The sequence below is a fragment of the Larimichthys crocea genome, chromosome XII, assembly GCF_000972845.2.
Source record: "Larimichthys crocea isolate SSNF chromosome XII, L_crocea_2.0, whole genome shotgun sequence".
Lineage (NCBI taxonomy): Eukaryota > Metazoa > Chordata > Actinopteri > Sciaenidae > Larimichthys > Larimichthys crocea.
The window spans coordinates 25,354,207-25,377,367 of record NC_040022.1 but is presented as its reverse complement, the minus strand read 5'-3'; the positions used below and the strand labels follow the sequence as shown (position 1 = coordinate 25,377,367).

The 23,161-nt window shown below is 41.7% G+C and overlaps 1 protein-coding gene across 3 annotated transcripts in view; it reads right to left on the bottom strand.

Annotated features, from left to right (window-relative positions):
• The window catches only part of adgrl1a (adhesion G protein-coupled receptor L1a), a 146,358-nt gene that overhangs the window by 76,146 nt on the left and 47,051 nt on the right, over positions 1-23,161 (bottom strand). For 2 of the 3 annotated variants that reach the window (XM_019264985.2, XM_019264987.2), the window contains exon 1: positions 20,812-21,764. The exons of the other annotated variant lie outside the window; for it this stretch is intronic. The gene's annotated coding sequence lies outside the window, so the exon portion shown is untranslated. Of the gene's footprint in view, positions 1-20,811; positions 21,765-23,161 lie in introns of those variants that run through there. 3 annotated transcript variants of the gene reach the window in all.

Sequence of the window (23,161 nt, the reverse complement as noted above, 5' to 3'; positions counted from 1 at the left end):
TCTTTCACTGCCAGCCATTTCTATTTGTCTCTCTCCATTACTTTCTCTTCCTCACCCATTGTCCTTCTCCTTCTATCCTTGCATCACCCTTGGCGCAACTCACTGCCCGTCTCTCTCCATTACCGTGCTACGTTTTTATCTTCTCACCTCCAGCCTCCCACTTCCCAGGCGAATGTAAATATGTCATCTCGCTTCTCAAACCCTCATCGTGTTTATATCTCTGATTTTTGTTTGGTCTCCGCCCACACATTCTGAAGACCTCTCTGCCCGTCTCACTCTCTCCGATCCATCCTTAGAGACACAGAATACATTTGTGATTGAGGCGGCACCTCTCTTCTTGTGCCCTTTCCAATTAAAGGGGAGATTTACAGGGGGAATCAGTCAGAGGGCAGCCTTGGAGGACAGCTTTAATAAGGGCTCCGTGCTGCACCGCTCTCTTTTTCATGCTCTCTCTCCCTCTCTCTTAGGAAGATGGCTTGCCATTTAGCAGGTGTGAGGACAGGAGAAACAGGTTACATGATAACCCATCCCTGACAGGAACATTAAATAGGGGCCCAGCTGTTAAAAGCCAGCCACCAAACAATGATCAATGCCAATTTGTGGGTGCCCCAAAAATAATCACATAAAAGCAAGCTCTAGAACTTAACTGCTAAGCCACACATTATTCAAGCTCATGCCTTGAGACTCAGCTGCCACATTAGTTCCGGCAGCCATCCCATCCATCTTGTAGCTCACTGGCGGTTGGTGGGCCCACTATGTGGCTTCACAACTTCATGATATTGATGGCACGCCTTAACAAATAATAGCTTCATGTTTAGAAACCATACCAGTTCCGAAAAGATTGCTATAGAAACGTTACTATCCTCCAATGCCTTTGTACTTATCACTGTTAGTGCTTGTCCCAATGGGCCACCTGTTTGCCACAAGCCAGAGCATCCAGCCTCAATCCCCCCACCCATCCTGATCCACTCCAGTTCACTTGATGAGCTAGATAACACAGTATGGAGGAGAGCAGGATTCCCCCCAGAGAAATAATCTGGAGATACAACGAGCGAATACAGAGGATAAGCAGCTGGACCCAGGGCTAGCAGGCGGCCTGCATGATGAGAAGACAAGGAGAATAACAGAAAGAGAAAAAGGGAATTTGAAACAACATAGGCAGTGAGTGTGGGGGGGAATGTAGTGACTGAGTAGGTGGTAGGATATGAGGAAAGGAGAGTGGAGAGGAAGGGAGGAGTGGGCATTAGAGGGAGGCTGAGGCATCTGCTGCTGCTCCACATGGATGTTTATCCAGCCTGTGGCTTCCTGGGAGACACATAGTAAAACTTCTCTCCCCGGAAGCCGCCTCTCACATCACGTTGGGACTGCGTGTTTGTGTGTGTAAAGAAGTTCAGATATATTTCTGTGCGTAATAGTCTTCCTATGTATTATGCACTGGCCCAGTATGTGTGCCTGTCTAAGTATAGCATTTGTGTGTCTCTTTCTGCATGTGTGCTAGTTTGTTCTTCCCTGACTCTGGTTGGCTTTCTGTAAAGTGTAAAGCAGCACGACCCTTTTAGCAGGCCGGTGGTTGTGCTGAGCCCTGGGTTGGGGGGGGGATGGAGGGATGGCGGCAAGAGAAAGAATGAGTGTTTATATTTAGCCCCATGCACAATCAGTTGGGATGCCAGACCAAAGATTCTAAGCACTGCTTAATACTTACAGTATGTACTGTTAATACACACTGACCACAGAGCAGTTGACTCGGAGCACAGAAACCGTGTTGAGGCTAATATCAGCTACGGCATGAGAATTGCCTCTCAAAATGGAGAGGCTGTAACACAGAGCAGAGAGCTCTGTGTTGCAGCGTGGCTGTTATGAATATTTGAAGCAGCTATATCACTAGGCTCCTGGTTGTTGCTCGAGGGGGGAAACATGGGCGCGGGCACAGAGTGGTTGGCAGTGCAGAGAGGCCGAGACGGAGGGGGGTGGCGGGCAGTGGCGGAGGCAGCGGCCCATCCTGAGGCTGGCAGCAGGCGGCTCAGTGAATGAAAGCAGGGCAGGTCATGTGTGGGTGGGGAGGCGGGACTCTCCTGCTGCTGAGACAGATGCCATGGTTGTTAGGCTTAATTTCTTCTGCCAAGCACCACCCAGCACTGGCCAAAAACAAACTCAAATGCTTGTGGCCAGTGTGTGTGTGTCTGTTTGTGTCTTTGTGTGTGTGTCAATAGAAAGAAAGAGCACTGTTTGATTCAGTATCAGGCTCTACCAGGAGCACACACAAGCAGAGCAGTAATCGTTTACTGTTCAATCCCATCCACCTTCCATCTCCTCTTGTGTTTTCTGAGTCTCTTTCTCAGTCCTATCTCCATCCGTCTCACTGACCCTTTCTAGACTGACTTTCTCTTTCTCTCTCCATCTTTCCCTCTGCAGCAAAGCTGGCTCCCACTGCAGTGAAAAGGGAAAAGGCAGAGAGAAGGTGGGGAGGGGGCGCACAGAGAACCGAAGTGAGAGATGAAGAAAGAGCAGTGTGGTATTTGGCTCAGTGTTGTATTATTGGCTCTGGTTGATCTGATCTGAGCAGATTACAGGAATACAATACTAACAAATCACCGTCCTGCCTCTTGAGCCTCACACCCTGTCACCTGCACACACACAACACAAAAATCTCCCTCTCTCTCTCACACACGCACACACACCCTCCCTTGAGCTGACACCTACACCTGTGGCCTGTCTACCCATTCTGTAGTCGTAGCTTTTTAGACCCAACATTACACAACCCCAACACTTGAGTGCACACGTCATTCACCACACCACTGCCTTCCTTGACAAGAGGCATCACCCATGCAGCACACATAATTACCTCTTGACTAATAATTACTAAAATTAATACAGCAGCAAAAAAAAAGAGGGATTCTAAAAGCTGAATGCATTCCAATTTACCCCTATAATATGTTCATTATAACTGAACACTTATTTCTTCTCCTCTACACGCTCTGTTGCTCCTTTCTTTCTCCTCACTCCTCTCTTGACTTCCCTCAGCCCAGCTGGGTTGGAGGCTGTTGGGGGTGGGGGTGGGGTGGCAGCCTGTGCCAAGGCTAGTGCGACATGGTTTCACTCTTTACTTACACATTAATTCAAGTATTGATCATGCTTGTGTTAAGGGAAAAAGAGAGCGGCCAAGTCAGAAAAAAAAAAACCCAAACAGAATTCGTCAGAAACAAACGCCACTATAGCCGTTCAGGAAATAATTGTGTAAGCACACACACACATACTGCTACACAAACACTCCCAAGGACGAACACATCATACAAATACTTATACACCCATGAAGATGAAGACATATTCAAAGCGTCACAGCAGCCTCCAAACCTAGCTCCCACCTTACTGACAAACAGGGACATTGATACACATGCACACACCTACTACCACGTTCATTTCATCTGCAGCACACCAGGTCTTTGGATGTCAATCCACAAACATTGAGTCACACTTCGACAGCACTTATTCATTTATCTATTTACTCGTTCATTTGCATATATATTTCATGTCAAAGAAGTGCCAGCTGCTGTGGCTGACGTCTAGTAATTGATTGACTCATCTAGGATTTTTCTTTTTTACTGTTAACTCATTGGACACAAAAATGAGAGCAAAGTTTTTATTGTTGGTGATGGAACACTCTGCTGCTCCTGTGTATTTTTCTATCGATCAAATAGAAAAAAAAAAAATCTCCATGCTCCTGCTGTATCATGAACTCAGGCACTGACATACAGTCTTAACTGTAAATTGTCAATGTAAGACTTTCTTGAATAGAGAAACTGCAGCACAATTGCATTACAGTGCTTTAAAAATCAAGAAACTGTTGCACATGTGCATCACGTTACACTTGCCATTATGCAGCACAGCAGTAATCTCTTATACACACACACACACACACAATGTTGAAAGCACTACTAAAGCGCGTCATGGTGTCTGGGTGGTAGACAGGCTTCGGAGACAACAACGGTGAAAATTAAATTCCATTTAAAGCTAATCCCATTTCCAACCTCTGCTGAGTCTCACTGCTATTGTGACAGTCAAGGAAATCTGTCTCAATTGTTCCATTGCGGGAATTGATGGTGAAACGCGATACAGCATAAATAATGGAGCTTGATCACCAAGAGACAGGTCCTGAAGGAGACTACGACAGGGTCAGACCAAGCATGCTGTTGCCAAGGGTGGTGGATAGGGCATGAGACAGAGCCATGCCAAACAGAAAGGTGAGAGAGACAGGTGAAAGGTTGGTAGAGAAGAGGCGACAGTAAACAATGTGTATGCATACAGGGCATGGTAATTCTCTTGACATTTCACAGGCAGTTTTGTGATGCTGCTGCCGTTACTGACAGAGACAGGGTAAGAGGGGGAAAGGATATGATTGTAGCACAGGCCGCAGGACAGACAATAGCCTCGTCCAAAATGTCCCTATATCAATACGCCAGTGTCACCCACACAAACAAACGTATAAATGCACTTCTTGGTGTTGAAAGTGAATTGGTCATTGGCATCCCGAGGGGAAGAGAGCAAGAATAAATTATCTTACTGCTCTCTAGTAACAGCTCCTCTCTAATCGAGCACTGGCATCGTTTAGTGTTCTTCTCCCTACAAGAGTAAATATACTCATCTATTACATGAAACAAAATGGTTCCCAGTTACAGTGTGCCAAGAAGGTCTGGATTATTATTTAATAGAGTTAAATATGAACTAGAAATACAGACTAGATATTTTTGGTACCCTGTGATGACAAGAGGCAAAGATAGAGGGCCATCCCTGAAAAATAAAGCACAAAGCAATCTCACTTGCTATAATTATACAGAACATGAAATGAGGTTTTCAAATGTAGCTACATTTATGAGCCAAAGAGACTGTAGAGATGCCCGTCCCCTGGGTTCATCTAAAATGATATAGCAACGTCAGGAGACTGACACATAGGGATAGATGCGCAAACACCATCCACCTACTTTTCAAATTTGCATTCATTTCGCATCCAACTTGAAATTCACATGCAATTTTACAGTCAGTTCACGTCCAAGCTGGCACTCAAATTCAGCCACTTGTTCATGCAGCCTGTATTTGCGGGTCAGTCCTGGTTAAAGCTGACACTTTCTGTCAACACACCCATCACTAACCCCCATTACTCGCTCACTTAGTCTCTACCATCATGCCTCACTCATTCATTTACTCGCACGTGAACATGTGCACCAACGGCCTCGCAATTTGCACAAACACACAGTTGTCACCCACTTATTTGTTCAGCAATTTGTTCATTTGCTCTGGCTTTTACTTGGTCACAATAGTCTCACCCACTCATTCGGGATTCGTTCATGGTCATAGCCACTTGTGCTCTCAGCTGGTCCCTCTGATCTCTGCCACCACTCCTCAGTCACATGCTCACTCTTGCTCTCACCCACTCACTCCTTCTACTTCTCTCCCATCGTTCCCAGTCACACACTTTCTCCCACTTTCACTTCCTCTCTTGCTTGCCTGTCACACACTGCACATCCAGTCTGTCCCTCCCCTTCATAAACCCCCTGGATGACACAGTCCCTCACCTCACCTCTCTGTTCATCCTCCATAACTCTCTCTGGCTAAGACTGCCGTCTCCTTCTCTATATAGATTGCCTCCACCCATTCCAATAAAAGATTTAAGAGCTCCTTTAAGTGCTAATCAGGTTGTCATCCGTGCAGCCAAAATCAGAGGCTTGATAAATAAAGGCTTGTCTCTGTTGGCTAGCGGCTCACTGTGTTTAAATAGGTGACACTGGAGTGCATTCTGAGTACACCAGATCGATGCCAGAACCCCTGGGGTCCCCTGAAACGGTGAACAGAGACAAAGCTTAGCTCTCGCTAATAATGCAGGGATAGGCAGCTTGCTCCCTATTTTCAGAGGAACTCTCCCTAGGCTTGTCCTCCACTCCCCTCACCCTTTTTTTCCCCTCTTTCTCTCATCACGATAGGCCTTTTCAACTCACCAGTTGGCAGAATTGCATAAACACAGAAACTGAAAACCTTTATTTTCATACATTAAACAGAAGGTTAAGCTGAGGGAAGTGCATTAAAAAATACTAACAACAGACACAACAATCACTTCTATCTGCAATCCCCAACCAGCATTCTCCCTGCTGTCCAATCATCCCACTATGGCCAATTTGCTACTATGCCCAGTTTCTCCTCCGCAGTCAAACTGTTTGCCATCACTTGAAATAGCTTATCATGTGCCCCCGTTGTCACCCGCCACGCCATATCACCAAAACTCCCGCCTTCGCCCAATATCCAGCACCAAGTGAGGCTCAACAGACATGTGTTATCACTGACCCATGCCTACACAGTACAGTGCTATAGCACAATGCTCCTCCTTAACTCTCCTCAGCACCCGACCTCCTCTCACCTTGCATCCACTTACATTCCCTCCCATGGAAGTGCTACCCTGCAATGGCAATATAAAGGTCTATCTCTTCCTCGGTGGTTCTTCCCCTTGCTTTGATTTTCTGTCCATCAAGGGGGCGTGGATTAGCGGCCTCTTGTTTATCTGCTCGTCAGTTTTATCTATCTATCACTAAGCCATCCGCTGTGCTGCAGCGGCCTCAGCACTGCATTAATCCCCTATCAGCCAGCCAGCCATCCATCACCCCGCTGTCTATCACGTCAGATCCATCATCCGCCCATCTGTCGCACACTGCCCAGGCTCGGAGATGATCTCCTCGGAGAGCCCCACTGGCGAGTCACAGAGGGTGGAGAGGACAGTGGGCCAGGAGGAAATTAGAGGAAAATGCAGAAATAAAGACAAGGGAGAGAGGGAGAGAAGATTATACCCTACCCTTCCTCTCTCAGGCTGCATCCTGCTGAAAGCATTCTCTTCATGTCACTACATGCTTATTAGTTGTTGTGTTTGTTTCCTTGTAATTTGTTTGTTTTCCTCGCCTGCTAATTCTAGCCAGTGGGAGAAGTGCCAGAGGAGGGAAAGATAGCTACTGGGATGGGGGTCATAAATCCCCTAAAACCCCAATGTAGTGAGAAACCCGGGCCCCTCCTTCTCCAGCATGTTGGAGCAAGGGATATTGTCTAAAGCCTCCAGCTTTAAAACAGCTCAATATCTGGGTTCATCAGGGGTCATTTGTATTTCCATCCATATCTGCTACCATCGGAAGGTGAGTGAGGGGGGCACATGAGCAGGAGAGAAGGTGAGTGTAGGGCAAACGTTAGTATACTTGCAGCGGAAAGAAGTCCACTCAGGTGCATGTAGGTGTGAGATGTAGGGGCAAGAGAGTGCAAACAGGTGCATATTAGGAGAACCACTAAGCACATAGACATTTAGGTCTGTAAACTGCAAGTGGTAGGTGAGCAAACAGGTATGTATGTGGGCTGAAGCACTGCAATTATTTAGACTAGTTGACAAATAGAGCCTGTGAGGGCAGAGCAAATTGTTTAGAGGGTAATGGAAAGAGCAGAGAAAAGTAGATACTTGCAGACTGTTAGTACAGAAAAAAAACAAACAAGAAAAGAGGAAGTTTAATATGCAATCCAGCAGCTTTGCAGACACCTGAAGTAGTACATCTGTGTGAAACAGTTCATTTTAATCCACACTATAACATGCTTGCTGTGAATGACCAACTTGAGGCGATTGTATGATTATGGCTCGCAGTAACTGAATTTACATGATTTGTGTGATGCAGAGTAGCCGAGGAAAACATCTTTTTTGCACCACAGGAACAGTGAGGGATGTGATGTGTCTGTGTTTTTGTGTTTTTCTGTCACTTGCAGAGTTACTTGTAACATGAAAGCCACTTTGCCGTCGCCCCCCCAAAAATGTGTGTTTGGCTTTGTTTTGCTTTGTTTTCCACCGCTAGCCATGCTGCTGTTTGTACAGAAACACCACTTTGCACAGTATCGACACGAGAAGAAATCAGAATGGAGGTGTGTGGCAGAACACAGCAAAAGATTGATTTCGGGGTCAGACAATTAAGTTATCCTTTCTTCAATTTTAGCTTTAATTCAACTAAGATAATCCAGTTAACATGTTTACATGACAGCTGCAATAATTTGAGTACTGCCTTAATCTGGTTATAATCGTGTTACTGGCATTCAGGTAACCTCTCTCTGAGTGTAAAGTTCTGTGGTACAAAAGAAAAACAACTTATACATTTCGTACAAAATGGAAGTATCTTCTCTCTCTGCCTGTAACTACCTTTAGCCATTCATCTTATTAACTCTTTACTGTAATGATATAATACACTGCAGAAATGCCAGTAGTGTTGCCCTTTGCATTTGTTTGAACTTGTATGGTAATTATAACCTTAACTACAGTCCATGTCATATGATTAAATAAACACATACAGTAGGAGTTTAAATTTCTGCTGTATTTCATTACATGGCTGAGTTTACCCTCTAGTAACAAGCTACCACTGCACTCGCTGGATTTTTCTCCTAGAACTTACAATAGCTTTCAGGATCTACAATAATAGCACACAGTATTAGGATGCTACTGTGGACTTATATGCCTAGGCTCAGAAATTCATCATTTTCTTTGCTGATGGTCTTTCTAATCCAGTCAATTGTTTTTTTTTCCTAACCCAAATAGCCTTGTAGGATTACAGCTAGGACTGCACAATGTCCTGTGAATAGAACAAGCTCTACGAATGCAGGCAGCCAATTGACAGCTGAGATTTTCTTCTGTATAATATCAACATTGTTGGTCCTCCATTACACATGGAATAGGAGGAAAGAGATGTGTGAAGCTTGTGCTTTTTATCCATAATGAGCCTAAAACAAACATCTCCAAACAAACGTTCTTCTTCCAAATGCAGCCGAATCAGATGAGACAGCTGTCAGAAAGCATCCATATCCATCTTAAGTTAGCTCTAATTGGAGAAGTACTCTCTCTCCTCTGGCCCTATTTGACAGATACTGCTCAATCACCACAACGGTGCTAAACACAGATTCAGCACAACGCTATTCAGCATGCAATTACAACGCATACTGCTGTTACACATTAATACCTCACACACTGCACACATTCAAGCACAGTACTAACACATGCATACACTGTACTGTTGTGTGTTTGTGTTGTTGGGACCAATGGGACTCCAATGGTGTGATTTAAACTGGACTTTTACTGTGAAATGTAATCCCTTAGCTTACATACACAGTATCTCCGGGTCACTTTCTGTGACTGTAACCTGACATCCTAACCTGATCAAAGAAAACGCCAGGTCACCCTTTGCTCGTTCTTTTTTCTCTTCTCTTTTATGCCGGGAACTGATAATTCTCTGAAACGGTGCAGGCTTTTTGGAGCAACACTGAAGAAAAGACAAGAAAGGGTGAAGGTCACAACACAGGAACCTGGCTTTTCCTTAAGCTCTCTGGTTAGCACACTGGTAATTGCGAGTAAACAGGTTTAGGCCTAGTTAGCATTCACAGGATGCACAAAGTCTGTCATCTGAGCAATGAAGCAAGTTAACTGCGAGCAGATCACATCATAGACTTTCCATAGAACCAAAACTTGTCCCAGCCGGTTCATGGGATCCCTGGCTAACAAGCAGCACACCAACTCAGTTTCTCTTCCTATATGGGGAACATACCTGGACATAATATAGCAACACAAAGCACAGGACTACTGTACTGATTTGTTTCCATTGAGGTTTTATTGTTGTGATTGTTACCATGAAACACGTCTGTTGATGTTAGTTAACATTATGCTTCACACGGACATGTCTTTGCATGTAAACTAACTATTTTTGACTCACCATTAATTTAAGGACACATACAAATGGCCATAAACACAACCACACACACAGTGGAGAGGAACTTTAAAACTCCTGCATCACTTGTTTCTTTGTCTCTGATGTGACACGTTTCATGCTTGTCCATGGCTGAGCATATGGTGTGTAGATCAAAGACTTAGACACACTCCTGGCGCAAACCCAGAAATGCACACCCACACAAACGCACACGGGCACACACACACACAATCTTTTGTCTTTAGTGCATTTTCCTTTAATTTAATATTGCATGCTTTACTTGTGTTTTTCTTTTTAATAAATGCTTGTAAATATACATGTACGTCTATTCTTTTAAAGAGTGAAAGCTGCCAGCCTCCTTTATGTTGAACTCCAGATCACCTACTAGCTGCTGACATAGTAATTTTGGTTGTAGTTATTAATTACTTTTTTACTACAAATAGAGTATTTTATGAGACTGAAAATCAATAACTTAATTAGCTATAATTTTCCCTTCTTTAAAAGGTGACACAGTAAAGTATCTGCAGATGAATCCCATATTTGATATGTTATGATCTACTAAAGTTAGACAGGACAGGAGATGAACTGGAAGGGAGCTTGTTGTATGTTGCTGCTCTGCACCTGCATGGTAAACATATTAGAGAGGTCATGATCCACTATAACAACAAAATGCATCATTGATTGATTGATTTTTACTTTTGATGTCTCAAAAGCATTAAAAAGACAATTCGGGTATTTTAAATGGGGTTGTTTGAGGTAATTAGGTACAGTTAGTGTATTATGTACAGTAGATAGTAGTCAGCGAGCCCCCACTTTAGAAAAGCAGAGACAGATCCCGGCACAGACGCAAAGCAATGCACTACTGTGGACGGGATCAGCAGAAACTTTATTTTTGTATCATAAAAAAGGCCTACCTCAAAGAAATCAAACAAAAAAAAACACTTTACCTTGCTGTCAGACAGCCTTTTTAACTAAATGTAGAAATTTCCAGCTGTGCCGCAAGCTGTACAGATTAGCTGTTTGGGTCATAAAATTGCGAGATTCAACTGAAATCAAACTTCATGTTTCTAAAGATATCAAAGACAGTGCAGGCTTGTGTTTGTCTGGCTATGCTGCTGTAACTCTGATCCAAACATCTGACAGCAGCCTCTCCAACATCGTGACCACACAGGTGCAGACTGTCAACATATATCAGGCTCTCTTTAAGTCATGACAGTGGTAAAGCTAACAAAAATAGGGATTTATTCATCTCTTATTGTGTCTAACTTGAGTGGATCGTAACTTATCGAATATGGAATTGATGCTTTCCACAGATGTCATTTATTGAGCCGACAATGGACAAAATGTGGACTATAACAGACTAGGCAGGGTTTGTTTTTACACTTGGTCACTTGCAGCTCCTACCGACCGGTGGACTGAGCCAGAAACAGAGCAGTCAAAGTTAATCAATAAAAATAGACACATTTCCAGCCATGCTGGATAAAATTTACATTTCTCTTTTATATTGATATTTATATTTTTTGGTAATAAGCTCATCAAGGCAAAGACGGAAGGAGAGGGTGTCTCTTCCGAATTAAAAAAAAAATTGTTTCTGTGAAATTTAATAATAATGGTTTTATAAACAAAACAGTACTTGATTTTTTAATACTGCTATACCAGCTGCTATAACAAAAGAAAGAAAGACAGGAATCGACTGCAAACATGTCATCAGAGCGTTCCTGCTTTTTATGTATTATTATCTTTGATAGCCACAATTCATTAATTGCATCAACACAGTTTGGTGCCACTTTAAACTATTTTAAACGTGCATTTGTGTGTGCAGGCATGTGAACATGTCACTAATGTTGTACAAGTGTCATTTTACAACACACGGTAGCACCATGCTTTTGTACTTACAGAAAGGAAAAATGTATAAACTGTAAATGCTACTATTACAATAAAAGAGTGAAACCTGGAGTTCATAACAACTGCAATTACCAGTTACGCAAATATACAGCGAGAGAAGAGACACACAAATATAAACACTTGCATAGTCTCATAAACACGTACCTGCATTATTTCGTACACACTGAATTAATCAGCTCTTAGACAAATAGCTGAATAAATACTGTGGATAACCAGATCAATATTGTACACTCAATTCATCTGAGTTCACAGAGATGTCAAATTCTGCATAGTTCCATAGCACACTGATTAAACTGGCACCACATTAATTCAGTAAATCAATAAAACCAATCTTTCAAATAAATCAAGTCGCATGGACGGCTAAAGCCAATTGGAGGGCAAGAACACATTAAAATTCCCTTGCTCCAACTGCATATCTATGTCAAGCAGGCAGCACACTGATTTGCTATGTGGATTCCACAATTTGTGGAATGAAAACGATTAATCCATGAAACAATAACCAGGGTGCCAAGAAGGCACATGGTAATTCTATAATGATCAAAGACTCAATTAAATCCCTTTCCATTCTGTTCTCTAAATGCCTCATGTCTGTGGCTGCAGAGCAAAACTGTGTGTGTGTGTGTGTGTGTGTGTGCGCGCGTGTGTGTGTGTGGGTATGTGCTTTTGGTGGTCAGCTTCTGTTATAGGCACATGTGCGTGTGCGTGCGCATGTGTGTGTGTGTGTGTTTTCTTTTGTCTTGGGGCTGTGAGGTGACCAGAGGTTAAGCTGTGGTCTGGCAAGTGTCTTTTGTGGTCAGATGATGTATGACGTGTGGTTCATGATCATACTCTAATAGCACTACAAGATGGGAGCATAAGTGGTGTGATAGTAATCATTATTGGATCAGGATTATATCCTGACAGACAAGGCAGTTTATTTTATTAGAAATATGGTGCCCATCATTTTGACTTTTTTTTTAGCAGCACTCCCTGTTTCAAGTGAAAGTAGCAAAGCACCCGGTTGCTAAAATTGCTGTACTGCACTGTAGTTTTTAGAAACAAACACAAAAAAAAAATCTTCACATAGCGAGGGAAAGGTTGCTGAGCATGCATAGTCATTTTTAGCAGCATCTTCACATTTATACGGTTAAATTCACACCTGGGTGCTAGTTGTCCATTGTGCAGCTTTACTGAAAAAAAGGGGGCTCTGTCCTGTAAAAGGGATGAAACATTACAACCTCAATCATATCTTTGTAATTTAAGGAGAAAATCTGACATAAAAATTATATTATATTTAATGTATACATTCTTTTACATTATATTATACTGCCTATATTTAGTAATACAAATATATATAAAAAAACATTTAGGGTTACACTGCAAGTATGGGTGCTCTGTCATTGATTTTACTATGTAACATTTGCAACGATTAATGGGTATTGTAGGAATAATTGCAATCAAAAGAGTCTTAAAAACGTGAATTTACTCTGTCAATAAAGGATTTTACTTAAGCTGTTCTAAAAAAAATGCTAGTTTATTAATAATACAAGTGTAATGTGACAGACAGATAACCATTTTCTGACTTGGCAGTTCCCTCAGCTCTAAGCAGCGTTTAAATTACTTTCAGTTCAGCGTTTTGGTTTCACAGTCCACAAATTAAATGTTCTGGTTCAGACTCAACTGTCTCATCAACCCTGTGTCCAATCAGAACAGGTACCTGTTTATATGAACAACACTTCCAAGACAGAGACAAAAAAGCTGATGACTAGGCTAATGAACATAATGGAGCATTTAGCAGTTAAAGAGACAGATATTTCCCTCAATGGTGGAGACCAAAAATTTAACTTAAAGGGAGTGACTACTAAATTTCAGTTGGCCAGAAACATGTCTTGAAATAAATATGATTGATATGACTGGATATGTAAATAGGAAATTGTTGGCACATTCACTAACAATTTATTAAGGTGATAATATGTCAGTGTTGTAATTATAGATTCTTCCACTACCCCCTAGTGGCTGAAAAATTCAAATCAATGCAGGTCTATATATAAAATTGTGAAATTGCCTTTTAACATCAGTTTCTTGTTCTTACAAAACACTAACTCGATTTTCCCAACCAAATATTGAGGATTTGAACCAGTGCTTGAATTAACACAAACCTATACAGCTTGTACCTCAAGTTAAGTTTTATCACACTCACATGTACACAGATTAACTCGGCACATTTATGGCATGAACACAGAGACTAACATAAGACTGGTGTTGTAAAAAAAAAAAAAAAAAAAAAAAAAAAAGCAGCCGCCAAAAGGTTAATACTCTGTTGCATTCATTCACTTTTCTGCACAGTGTCAGAGAGGTGAGGCTATGATACCGCAAGTGTGGGTAGTATTTTCCTGTGGTTTCTGTCCATATGTGCAGAGGAGCAGAGGGCATGAGGATTGGATAGGAGCGGCACAGGGCAGTCTCAGGTGAGACATGCATGGTCCCAACATAATTATAATCCTTAATTAATCCACTCCGGATGCGTTCTCTCTCTTCCTCTCTCTCTCTCTCTCTCTCTCTCTCTCTCTCTCTCTCTCTCTCTCGCTCCATCTCTCATTTGAAGTTCATTGCTCTAGGTGTGGACTTTTTCCATCGTGGTGCACCTCCCCCGTTTGCTGTCTCATCTGGCATCTGCCTACTGTATGTATATTGCTTTAGGTGTTTTTGCAGCTGTTTATGAATATACATGCCCTTTCACACCTCTGTTTAGGAGCTTTATCTCCCTCCCCCCCTCCCTCCTCCCCCACCTCCTCGGTCTTTTCTCTACCCGCTTCCCTCCAACTCCCATCTTGGCAGACAGGCAAACAAACAGCAGCTTCTTTCGGTCCCGTGTTGTTTCTTGGTGTTGCCTCTTCTCACAGCTCACAGCATGGACACACACACGCAGAGACACACAAAAACACAAACATGTTCACACCAGTCCAACACTATATACTCCGAGGGGAGTACCGCTGACACAAATACGAACTCACCAGAGCCGTCCTCTGTGGAATGACTCTGGTGAGTCTCAGGTGAACATCACTGCTCGTAAGGGCCAGACAGCCATAAACATACACACACACACGCTTGCAGACAGTTTCTGTTTATAGACACGTCTCACCTAATTCTGCTGCCTGACCAAATGCGTTGATAGCTTAGACGATGTTGAGAAACTGCTGTAGTAGTCATTGAGTGTGGGGGGTCAGTGGTGAAAGTGAGTAGTGGATCGTGTAAACGGAAGTGTAATGAAGGAACAATGGAGTCTTGCTGCGACAGATGAAGGGTCTGTACATGGCACTAAGCTGACGGTAATGAGGACAAAGATGTCAGTATTGACGCTAGTAGAGTGAAAGTACCAGGTGTGAGGAGGTACGGCGAATACTCCTGCCATTACAACACAGAGCCTGCTGCTCTGCTCACCCTGGCCGAGCCAATTAGAGGGGTTCATCTACAACTCCGGTTCACGGCCTCCATCAAGTTATCAGAAAAACATAAGGATTGATTGGACAAGCTATCAGAGGTCAATTGATCCCTGTTTCTTTTCATATGTGTTCCTCCTTTTTCAGATGGACAGATTGGACGTAAAAATCTACTCCAATTATCTGAAGACAAAGGTCCATCTTTTTTTTTTAAAGATTTTTGTTTTGGCCTTTTCAAGCTTTATTTTGATAGAGACAGCTGAAGAGTGATAGAGACAGCTGAAGAGTGACAGGAATGTGGGGAGAGAGAGACATGTGGGAAAGATTCGAACCCTGGGCTTCCGCAGCAAGGACTTAACCTTTGCACACGCTCTACCGAATGAGCTATAGCCGCCCCAACAAAGGTTTGTCTTCATCTTTCTCCTTGAGAGTGGGGCCATTTCTCTTTTCCATACTTAACTGATTTTGTGTAAATCAATATATATCATAATCTTGCAGAAATAAAGTTATTCTTGTTTGCTACTGCCTCTGAACACAGGTTTGTGTTTGCTTCCTGTATCTCTATTGGCATAGATCAGCATTGAAAACATGTGGTATTTGCTAGGTGCAGGATGATCAGAGTTGTTCTCACAGTGTTAAGCGTAGCAGTGCCATTTATACACCTTTAGCAGCAGCTGCCATAACTGGTTTCTGAAAAGACCAGACAACCAGGGCAAGATTGTATTGATTTGTGATCATTATTCTCAATTGCTTTCAAAATTGTATCTTGGCACAGGGCCTTGAAAACCCATTAAATACAAAGCTGAAAAACACAGAAAACTGGTATTTTAGTTCCTTTTGACAACATGAATAGGAAAATCAGGCAGGCTCAAAAGCCAAACAAAGCTGCCCATTACAAACAGTAGTTAGAATTTGGTTGTTGAAACGGCAGTGATGCTCTTTAAACACCAATTCAGAGCCCACTTCCCCCCCAACAAATCTGTGTAAAACTGAATGAATTTCTGGTGAGGCTGATTGGTCACATTGATTGAGCATCACTGAGTCTTTTCACTGCTGTACACCAAGTCGTCTCTCAGTCGATAGACACAACCCAAATACACCAGGCACTCAATCCAATGTGTTGCTACATGGGCCCATCCAGCTAATTTAACACCCACTCCATTTATGAAAAAGAGTCCTCATCGATTTTTTCTGTTCATGCGCTCTTGTTGCTCCTGTTCATTTTCGCCATGCCGGCGCCTACACGTGCTGAAGACTGGCAGCAATTGAATTGAATTAGCGTGTGGTAAGGTTCCTATAAGATTGGCTTCTCCGAGCATACACCCTTAGTCTTTTTCCAGATGTAGCAGAGACCACATAGGTGGAGCCTGCAGTTACATGCTGCTGCGTGCCTACATTCACAGAGAACTTCAAAATGGATGCACACTGTCCATCGTTTTGGCAAATCGGTACCACAGCAATGACAATTTACGCTTATTGCCCACCTGTCCCCCGTCTGCTATTCCACCATGTACTCTTCACCCTGTTCTATTTTCTTTCCCTCTCTTGTCCTCTCCTTATCTCTCCCTTTGCAACCCATTATTGCATGTTCATGCTCTCAAAAAGTAATCTAGCATTTAAGGGGAAAACAGCCAACACATTACAAATAGCCTTAGAAAACATAATAGACTATTTTTGATTGCAATAATTAGTCCAACAACAGTTGTTTAAAACCATTTTCAGTGTGTTTTGTCAGCAGTGGTAAAAACACTGAACCACAATAACTGTCATTATAATCATAATGACTTTCCTGTAAGGACAAGTCTTATCAGGTTGGTAACAACTACAGAGCTGCCACTGCCAGGTAAACAGTGCTGCCTATGAAGGGAAGCAGTGAAGAAAAGCTGCGTGGCACTACACAAACAGTTTCTAGGTCAGTCCAGTGAAAAACTGCCCTACAGAGACATAGCATTTTGACATAGCTGAAAAGGGCATAAAAGATTACCCTTTGCTTATGCACAAGAGGTACATAGGTACACAGTAGTACCTCATGAGACACTATAAAAAATGCATACATCCTAGCACTGCCACATCCATCACTGAAAACCTCCACCCTAATGAGATGGAATAGGTTAAAGAGAGCTCACTGATTACCCTCTAAAAAGAAAGTGTAATAGATAATTGGAATCTTCTAATAATACCATCAACCGGTGTATATCCATTTTGTTGCAAATGTCAGCAAATAAGTAATGATGGGGTGGTGAATGCTGTTCTAAAATTGTTGTGGTAAAGGTCGCAAACAGTAGCACAGTTATCAACATGATTTTGAGTGCGATGTCAAAATGACATTTCGAAAAAGAAAAAAAAAGAAGACACAATTGACAGCTACAATTTAATCTTGCAATGGCTTGTTTTTACTGGACTGTAACTGAAAATAGTCTACAGAATTACAATAAATCTATGTGGACCACATACATGATTATTTTATAATAAATTCCCCAGTACAATAGACTATGAGAAGCTGAGGACGGGCAGACTAGCTTGCAACGTATGTAGATCTCATCAGATATAATATCTGGGAGCCTTTCATCGTCAAAAGGCAATGATGAGATTTAGTTTATCATCAGAATATACTGCGGTGCTCTGTTCTGTGCTTGCACTAAAAATTCTCCCTCCTGGAGGTTGAACAAAATTTACAGTTGCAGCATATTTGCGTTTGTGTGTGTGTGTGTGTGTGTGTATGTGTGTGTGTGTGTGTCTGTGTATGTGTCTGTGTATGTGCGTGTGTGTGTGTGTGTGTCTGTGTGTATGCTAAGACAACTGCTACCAAGCAAACATATGACTAAATATATGGGGGGTTGCAGGATCGTAGAATCGATGCTTTGACTGTGTCAGAGATGATGGCTGCAGTCTTTAACCTTTAAAACAAAAAGGAAACATGATGGAAAAATACATTTGAGGTATGTTGTAGATGTCTGCAGGTTTATGATAATTCATATTTTTTTGTTTTGTGTGCTAAAATTTAACTGGTGCATGATTTTCTCTAAATGGATATTTTGCATTGTTGTGCATAAGAATTTTATAAAAACTTATACTGGACTTGACGGACCGACTGCGTTAATTATAGATGTAGATTATTATACCAACTACTAATTTGTTATTTATACTGATTTCGTGCATACTTTAATATATTTTGATATATCAAAACAGTTTTTTTTTTGTTTTGTTTATCAAAATTTTGTAGTTCATCTGTTAACATGATGGTCAAAATAGAAAACTGAAGACGGGTTTATGTATTGTTGAATTCTTACAGCCGCGGTATAGTCTATTTTTCTTTCCAACAAAGATATTTTTATCCATTGTTAACTGTAGAATAGTGTGCTGTTACTCAAACCCACGCTCTTTGTGTTTCAGACTATCGTATATGCATTAAAAAGTTGTCAGTGTCCTTCATAGGTTGACGACAACCTGACGACAATCAACAATCCTTTGTTCACATGTAGCATTGAATAAATCTGTGTCCCTTGCTCTAACAGCCATGTAGGGAAAACACACGCATTGTGTGATGTTATCATGACACGAAAAGCTTTCGACATATTTTAAAATCTGGTGAATGTTATTCTCACATTATTCCTTGAACCAGCATATGCAATACATTCAGCTGTCCTGAGGGTGTGAAAAATCATAGGTCATTTTCTGAAATGTATATCAGTGCTGTATCTTTCTGCTTATTTTCTATTAACATATTCATTTAGTCAGCCTTGTCAAAGAGCTACAGGCGGTACATACATATTGCACAAAGGAGAGAACAACAAAGATGCAAAGGAAACATAAGAGTACTCACTTCGGGGACAGGGCACTGTTCTTATTCATAAAAATAGTCTGTGTGTGTGTGTGTGTGTGTGTGTGTACGTGTATGTGTATATATATATATAGACTGATACTGTATATGACAGCATGAGCATGTGCATTAGGCCGTGGACATGTGCACGAAACGCACATTTTTACAAACTAAATGGATTCGATAAAGCAGACTAATTCATTTATTCTGTGCAAAGACCGTCAGACAGGCTGTGTACAGTATTTCCTTCACAACTAGTACCTTCAACAGAATAAAATGATCATCGAATCCTGACCACAGTATTGCAAAGCTTCCCAAAACGCTGAACTCGCACTGAAATAAATCTAATTATGATTAGCGACTTATTAAAAGTCTGACGATCATTAATGCCATGCTAATATATGACTATTATTCACCCATTGAACGCCGAGAATAATTTTTGTGATGGTGATGTGACACACAGACAAGGGGGAAATAAATCCTTCTGTCTTCCCAGGGAGAGTGTTTGGCAGTAAACCAATTCCAAGTCTGGCTTCTTGAATGCCCAGATAACGCAATCAGACAGTTGCAATATTGCTGTTTTACCACCTGAAGAATTTGAATTTCATTCAGCCCCTTCAGAATAGTAGACATGCCAATTTTTCCCCAAGAATTGGCAGGACAAACACAATGCACCCCGGTGAAATAAGGAAAAGGCTTACTAGCAGAAAATAACAGTTTTCAAGGTCTTTCTTGCCTGCCTCCTCAGGTTCAATTTTATCATAATAAAACACAAAGACAAAAGGTTTAATTTCTTCCATCATAACTACAATATAGTCTGTTGATGCCTTTTTATTAGAGGTTTTATTATTAAATTGGGAATTAGTTCAGCATAACAATATGAGGGCGCCTCAGTTTTCATCATATGAACCCTACAACATTACGGGGTCACATTGGATCAAATTTTGGATATAGGATTAATTTTCCTGTTGTTGTTTCATGCTGTACTGAGGTGATACATTTATTATTTAAGACATTAACCTATCAGGATGACTATCACTATGTATTCTCTCACTGGGATTTCAGAGAAGAATTCAACCATATTTCATTTTGTTGGGGACCCCCTGGAACACTCCTCAAGGACTCCTGGGGCTCCCCAGACCCCTCTGAGAGCAGCTGGCCTATAGGTAATGATTTGATGAGGTACAGGATTAATAGTGTAGTCTGGGACATGGGGGATTGGGCAGAGTAGTTCAGTTTGAGGCTGTACACTTCGCTCTGGTGCATTTATTCCTCTAATAGTCAATGAGGTACTTAATTTCTTTCTCTCTTGGAAGTAACTCATGCTCACATAAAAAAAAAAAAAAGAAACAGTGAGAGGGGATGTTGGATAAAATCACACAGCCAACATCCCAGGACATCTCTGTTCCTTCTGTACTTTTTCTGGATGATACAAAATAATTCATTTAGGGAAAAATTATTTATGCACTCACAACATTGTTGGCTATTTACCACTCTCATAATCATGCCTTATTTTTTTTCCAGTGCCCCCTCTCATTTGAAATGAAACTTGAACTGAATCCTTTTATAAGACAAACACAGGAACACTCATTTCCTATTAATTAAAATGGACACAATCTATAACTGTGCAGGCCACGGTGCAATGCATAGGCCAGCAAACGTGAGTCCTATTCTCAAATCCGACTAATTTAGAGCATCCAGCACGCATTTTAAATATGAACTGCTGTTGACGCACCGTAAACACGAACTCCGTATCTGTCAAAGCATAAAATATCAATAAATCTGCTTACACGCCTGAACACCTCACCCAGCCTGATACTGGGAGCATGAACGGTGCACATTACATGCGATTATAGTCGCACTGGTGTCACATGTATTAAGAACATATAACATGAAAGATGTGCTTCGTTCCTACCTTGATTCCTCCAATCTCCTTTTCCTTAATTTCTCAGTGTGTCTCATTCATTTTCGCTTCCCTTCTCACTTGCCTCCTTCTGCTTCTCTCCACCTCTGGTTATCACTCGTTTGCTCCTCTCTGGTCCCGTCTTCGTGCGGATGCATAAGAATTAAAAATTAATAGCCTGATATCTTAAAGACAAACCGACGAAAGACGGGAGAGGGGAAAAAAAAAATCCACCCGACTAAAAATATAATAAAGGCAATAGGGGAGGGGGGAAATCCTCACGGACAGAGCAGATTCTCACGAAAATGTGCCCGTGTGGGCATCAAAATAAATAACAGCGACGACATCATTGTCCTACTTAATAACAATAATGACATGCGAGTTAACAACGTCAAGCGGTGACGGAAATGTGAAACTGGTGAAGAATATTAACAATATTGAAGTTGTAATCGTGCTGTCCGTCCGTCGCTGGTTAGATGGTGAGCATGTGAGCAAATGTGCCCCTGTCGCAAAACGTCTGCGTAAGACAAATCAGACTCTTGGATGTCCGATGTATCTGTTCACGGGACACCTCTATTTTCAAACTGCAGACTCTTCGCCTTCATGTAGTCTTAGAAAGAAAAGAAAAAAAAAGCTCACGGTGTGAAATCACCCGTTGGAATTAGGATAGTCTACACAGGCCATCTGCGGTTATCTTGTGCGTTCTGACGCACCGAGCGGATCACTCCTCTTTGGTTTCCCTCTTCGTCGGCAGGCAGCGCACACTCTCATCAGGACCATTCACACGGTATTTTCGACCACTGCAGTTCTGCATCAGGCCTATTACAACCTAGCGCATTCATCATTGCCTTTCAAATACAGTTTGGGAGCCCAAAGACAGTGTCAAGACAGTTTTTATAACCAATCGTGACTTAAGGCAGGAAAAATGTGCCACTTCTACCCGCCCACTATAAATTGCTTCCTCTGTATAACACTAGCACTTTTTTGTTTCTTTTTTTTTTTTTTTTTTTTTTTTCCCTACCCCACGTGGTTCCCCAAGGTGGGGTTCAGGAACCATCAGAGGACCTTGAAATGATCATCTGTGGTTGCCTTGCAAAATGAGCTATACTTTTGAATCCAATGATGTAATTCACTTGTCTGCACAAGAAAAAAGTCTTTGTGAACAGTTTCACAGGTTAACTGTTATGCCCCCATTCACTGACACATACTGTAATTCTACTAAATCAGTATAAAGTGATTTCCAACAATGTAACTCTGCTCAGATGTGGTTTCAGGTTGGTTGATATAAAATATAGCCAGTTCTCTAACACAACTGTTTACTGCCTGTGCTTTCATTGCATTACCTTTAAAAGCGGTGTTTCACTGAAAAAAAGTGCAAGTTTCTAGAAAAAGTAGACCTTTCATAGGGGATTACGGTGTTTTCAATGTGACAGCATATAATCAGCATGTGATTGAACCTTGTTGTGTAAGAGCTCAAACTCATTCAGATTGATGTGATGACGGAGCCAAAGCCTCAGCGTTTTTCCAGGTAATATTTTAAATGAACAATAGAGATTTATTTTAAAATGAATGCGATGCAACACTATTCATGCCTTGCAAGTCAATAAACAAAGCCATAATTACATCATGTGGGAGTCATATACATGCAACCTTACAACTACAACAACTCATCTGCATTGAGGGATTTGCGGATTCTTTGCTAAAGTGCATCATCTTGGATTTGAAAACATCTCAATTGGCTTTTTATATTTTTTCATTAGTTTAACAGCACTAAAGAAGACGTGTCTGACTAATGTCAAAGCACTGATTCATAGCAAGGACAAAATCCTTATGAAATAGAAGTTTGCTGCACTTGCAAACAAATCTTTCTCAAGATTATTTTCTGGTACTTCCACTGACAGACAAGTTGCTGAGGAACCAAGTTGGAGGGCTGCACTGGGCTGAAGGAGTGGGGAACAAATTGGCAGTTCAGGGGCTCTTCAAGATGTTCACAGGTGAGAGCAAAAAAAAAAAGGAAATAATCTAAGGAATACAAAGCTAAGAACAAGTTCAAACCCTTTACTGGAACATGATTTAGCACTTGTACAACACCTAGGCCTACAAGCCGGGAAGAGAGCGAGTCAGGGGATGACACAGAGCAACAGTTTTGAGGTGAGCTGGAACTCCTAGCATTGGAAATACATGTAACTCCTCAGCCTGCTGAACTACCAGCATGCATCATACTAAGCAGTCAGGTTTCTCTCCAGGAGGTATAAATAGAAAATTGGCCAGAAGCCACGTTAGTCTTATTCTATGTTAAAACACAGTAGCAGTGCAGGCTGGTGATACTGGGCAAAGTAACTGACAAATTAACTATTCACTT